This window comes from Octopus sinensis, linkage group LG10, assembly GCF_006345805.1.
Source record: "Octopus sinensis linkage group LG10, ASM634580v1, whole genome shotgun sequence".
NCBI classification, from domain to species: domain Eukaryota; kingdom Metazoa; phylum Mollusca; class Cephalopoda; order Octopoda; family Octopodidae; genus Octopus; species Octopus sinensis.
In genome coordinates this window covers 103,823,588-103,829,188 of record NC_043006.1, presented here as the reverse complement: position 1 = coordinate 103,829,188, position 5,601 = coordinate 103,823,588, and the positions used below count along the sequence as shown (strand labels likewise).

General features: G+C 35.0%; 1 long non-coding RNA gene across 1 annotated transcript in view; it reads right to left on the bottom strand.

The window, feature by feature from the left end:
* Positions 1-345: 345 nt before the first annotated feature.
* LOC118765000 overlaps positions 346-5,601 on the bottom strand; it is a 15,972-nt gene continuing 10,716 nt past the window's right edge. Inside the window, exon 3 of the long non-coding RNA XR_005000845.1 lies at positions 346-358. This is a non-coding gene — a long non-coding RNA (uncharacterized LOC118765000). The remainder of the gene's footprint in view (positions 359-5,601) is intronic.

The window sequence follows — 5,601 nt, the reverse complement described above, 5'->3', positions numbered from 1 at the left end:
TATATATATATATATATATATATAGATTATAGCTGAATATTTCCAACCAAATTATTTAACTACATTTCCTCGAGTCATCTTTGGCTTGACATCATCCTAACTATCCAGGGTTGGTGGACTGGGATTACATAACTCAGAACTACTATAAACGCCGAAACTGCAACTTACTGGAGTCTGGATAGAGATGAACATAAAACATTTTTGCGGGGTAATGTCTATTCAAGCTACTGCGTTTGTTATAGTTTCTTCAACTTACAAAGCGACTCATGCTCCCCTTCCGCATGATACACACACGCAAGTGCACTCAAACTTATAAACACACATATATATACAATATTACATGGAAAAATGTACTCTCCTATAACGTTGCTACAAATTTTGATGTAAACTTTTTTCTACTGGATCAAATCACAATTTCTTTATGTCAGAATGTTGCTAAGGACCAGTCTTTTTAATTTGGTTAAGAACTGAATTCGCGACAAAGCTCTGAAGATGCTGCGTGTGAATAAATTACGACCTGAAGAATATTGTTCAACTACTACCGTAGTTGAATGATATATATATATATATATATATATATATATATATATATATATATATCTGAATAGGATTTGGGACGCGTTCTCTCGTCTGCATAAGTCATTCAGGTGTTTTAACATCTGACGTCCCTTGAGGGAGTTATGCCCACTGCGCGACTCGCAGCCTACTAACAATCAGTAAAACATATACATCGGGGATGTGTAATCGATTATCTATATGTATATTGCTTAAATGAAGCTTTCACAACTCACCGTTGCTAGAAATAAATATAATGATAACCAACTAAAGCGATGACAAACTAAATAATGTGATTCACTTTACTAATCAAATCTTATGAATATAACAGGAAACTGTATAAATGTATAAGTGAATAATGAGTTTGTTGCGGTTTTCATCATAATTTATTACCACACTACTCTATATGTCTATATGACTATATTCTAATAAAAAATTTGAAGAGAATCATATTCTGATTTTAAGTAAGTTTAAATCCCTACATACAAACATAGGTGTTATGATATATTTTTAAAGAAAAAAAAAGATAGAGGAAAGTGATTACTTAAAAGAAATGATATACTAGGAATGTTGAAGAGAAGAATAAAAGAAATGTGAATAGGAACAGTATCTTTCTTGTAAAATTATTTAGCTATATCTCCCCAAGTGATCTTTGCGAGACCAATGCTTAACCATATTTGATGTTGGTGCCATGGATATTTCAAACATCTCAAGGTGCAAATTCTTCAATCAATAAAACAAGCTTACGGAAACTGTGAAACAAACAATCTAATAACAAAACTCAACAAAACTAAATCGTGGGAAACCAATAGAATATTGATCAATGTGCATCAAAGAGGAACATGCCAACGAAAAAATATAATATTGAAACGAATGCGTAAGATATAAGAATAGGAAATTCGAAAGATGGAACTCATGAACCTGTCAGTCTGAAAATGGAAATTTTCAAAACAAATCAAAACAATAGTTTTTTTTTTTTTTCCATGAACCGAAGGGAGGAACGACTCATGGATAAAACACAACAATGAACTTGCAACACCACTAAAAGAAGAGAGAATCAAACTTCGATCAGTATTGGTGTTTATGATACAGTATATATTGTTTTTTGTTTGTTGGTTTGTTTCCTTTTGATGTCCATTGTGTAGGTTTCCCGCGATTTGGCTTTGCCTTGTTTTGTTATTAAGTTGTTTTTTCCACACATTTCTCCCATGCTTGTTTTATTAACTCAAGAATTTGCACCTTGGGACGTTAAGATATCCACTGTGTTGAAAATACAAGATGAACAACTTCCGGCCAAACAAATCGCTTTCGATACACGTAAGAAGCATAGGACTTAAAGAAATCACTTCGTTTATCAAACTATCCAATTTGTATCAACATTGTCATATTTTCAGAAATTAGAAACTAGGTGAAAATTGTAACAACTCTAAAGATCAACAACATCCTACATGAAAATGGTATCACGCAGCCAGCTTCATCATCGTTCTACGCACACCTTTAAATATTTTAGAAAGGTTTATATTTGATGTCAATAAGGCTTTCCCTTCAAATCACAGAATGGATTGAAACCGATCCAATTAACCACTGCGCATTTCATTAACCTGATACAGAAAATATGGAAAAAAATAAAACCTCTTGTTCTAAGAATGGCTGACGCCAGCAAAAGTTTCGGCTTCATTCCATGCAAACGATTCGTACAAAGAATAGTGAAGAGTGCCATAAGAAGACAGTAAATAAATATATAAAATATAATTTACAAGGATTTACAGTTTCAGCTAGAACAAGCAATTTCAAGAATGGAGTATCACTTAGATAAAGTAATTTGCATATAATAACGTAATCGGTCGTCTAATTTATCTACGCTGCTAGTAATAGGGGGTTTGAATGCACGCAGCTTTGTGAATAGGGTTTTGGAGCCCACGATCTTTCTATTCCAGAAAAGAACGTTCAGTTGTGTCCTCTAGAAAGGAACTTCTTTATCTGTTGAGGTCTGTCGATAGAAGGTAGCAGCGACTCTTCTCCGCCCTACGATACACAGAGAATCTCAGTGTCTTTCCAGGCACTGGTATCGCAAATAGCCAGTGGGCTTATTCGAAAATAATTACTAGTATCAAAAGCAGTATTAATGCCAAAAGATAATGCATATCCCCACGTAAAAGTGGTTGTTATGCTAGAATACAGAATACTGCGTTACTTACACGAGAGATACTCTCTTATATAGACATGTGGTGTGTAAAAGCGCTCGTGTTTATTACGCTGGAAAGAAATAATTGTCCGCTACAGCCGCTGGAACGACCCGATCACAGTATTTCAGCCTCCCTTGACCTTCTCAATGGCAGACGTTCGTGGCTATTACCGCAGTTCCGGCTGTAGTAGCGGACGATTACCTCCCGCTTTCGACACGAGTGCTTATATGTACCACAAGGTTCTCTCATGGCAAATAATGCAGTATTCTGTGTTCTAACACAACACCCACTTTTAAGTGGGGATAAATAATGTCTTTTGGTGTTAATACTTAATCCGTCGCTATTAATTATTTTTCACTACCTACATATGTCTACGAGGACTGAACCGCTGTTATTAAAAAGTGTTTAATTATGGACACGATGCACATTGGATTCAAACAGTCGTCAGTACATTTCTTTGTTAGCTACTTTTTCCTAGTAGTAGTAGTAGTAGTAGTAGTAGTAGTAGTAGTAGTTGCTGTTGTTGTTGTTATTGTCGTTGTTGTTATTGTTGTTGTTACTGTTATTTCTGGTAATGTCGTGATGGCAGTTTATACGTTTCAAATTCCGATACACAAAACGAAAGAGAAACCGTATAATAGAAAATTAGATGTATGTTTATTAGTATTACTAATATTATTGATATTGTTGTTATAGTGGTTCTTTATAGGGTTTTATTGTTGTTATTGATGTTGGTATAATTTTATTACTAACATCGTTTTTTTTTGTATTTATATAAATTTTCGTATTATTGTTTTATTTTATAATTCATATAACTTTTGTTTTGGAAATTAAGAAATTTCAGCCACAAAACACGAAACGACCACGATTACTGACAAGATATTTAAATGTTCAAGTTGTGTTTTGTTTAGTTTGTTGCTGTTGTTGTTTTTGTTGTTGCCGTCTCCAGCAGTGTTCACTTAAAAACCATTGTCTGTGACCAAGTGTTGTATATTAATTCAATAGACAGACACGTTATCCACCTGACATCGATGCAAACGAATAAATATAATTAGCCAAACAAATGTAAATTGTTTAACATTGTTGACCAACTCTCCAGACATACCAGTAATTCCTTGGATATATAATGCGTTCTGAAGTGTAACCAATAAAGGCATTAGCTATTTGAAATCGACTGTAGCAGTTTCGATTCCTTACTGGACCTAACACTGCAGGGAGTTCTCCAACTATTGTACTCTTTTCTACTCTTTTGTTTCAGTCGTTTGATATATACCTACATACACACGCACACACTCATATATATGTATGTATATATATATATATATAATATATATATATATATATATATATATATATATATATGTATATTGCATATACCGGAGTAAACACATAAATGTGAAACAAGGTGGAAAAAAGAGTACTCATATACCAGGGGTAGAGTAATATGCTTTATTTAAAGCAGCAGAAAATTCAACAAAACATGTTACTCTGAGTTTCCCGTTGCCGTTCAAAAACTGTCCGATGAACGGCAACGGGAAACTCAGAGTAACAGGTTTTGTTGAATTTTCTGCTGCTTTAAATAAAGTATATTGCCCAGTGGTTAGGGCAGTGGACTCGCGCTCGGCGGATCGCGGTTTCGATTCCTATACCGGGTGTTGTATGTGTTTATTGAGCGAAAACAGCTAAAAGCTCCACGTGGCTCCGGCAGGGGCTGGTGGCGAGCCCAGCTGTACTCTTTCGCCACAACTTTCTCTCACTCTGTCTTCCTGTTTCTTGAGTAACGCTGCGACGGACTGGCGCTCCTTCCAGCTGGGGGGAACACATACGCCAAAGAAGCCGGGAAACCGAGCCCATGAACCTGGCTAGGCTTGTAAAAGGCGACGTTTATCATATGTATATATATATATATAATATATATATATATATATATATATATATATAATATATATATTATATGTATATACATGCGACGGGTTTCTTTTAGTTTCCATCGACCAAACCAACGCACAAGGCTGTGATCTGCCCGGCGGGGCATTAGATTAAGAAACTTATCTATGGTGCTACGCAGTGGGACTGACCCCGGAAACATGTGGTTGGGAAGGAAGCTTCTTATCACACTGTCACGCCTGCATCTATATACTAACATGATAGCATGTACACGTACTTGCATATTTATATCGATACATAAATACTGTCGACATTTTGAATTGAAGATGTTTACGAAAACTGATGTGCAGGAGGCGAGAAAAAGACATAATGCGGACTCAATACAGGCATACATACTTATAAACGATTTAGTTAAACGACTTGGGCGAAAACGGAGAAACGAAGATGCTATCAAAAGAGGCCAATTGTTACTAGCGGCGTATAAGAGCATCTGTATGTCTGGTCGATACAGTATACAATATATATATATATATATATATATATATATATATGCATACAAACACTCACATAATATATCCACTTATGAAAAGTTCTTAATTCTTCTTATTCATTTTTCTCGTTGTCCTTCACATTCTTGCCATGTAATATTCACCAGAAGATATTAACTTTGCGACCACATTTCTCTATAGATGGTATGTTTATATCAAATATTTTCAACCTGTTTGGTTTTACTCTAACAATATATAACATCTAGATAGATATTTACCAATATTTCTCTCGCTATATTGTTGCAATCTTTTCAAAGTTAATATCGATTTCTTCAGTACACATTTTCACAGATTTTCAGAAGAGAGACATGAAACACGAGAGTATGTTAAAGTTAATGCTTGTCTCTAAGATATTACTCGGTGTGGGTGAGTGCGTGTGTCCGTGTGTGTGTGTGTGTGTGTATGAGCGTTCTCCGGGAAAGAAT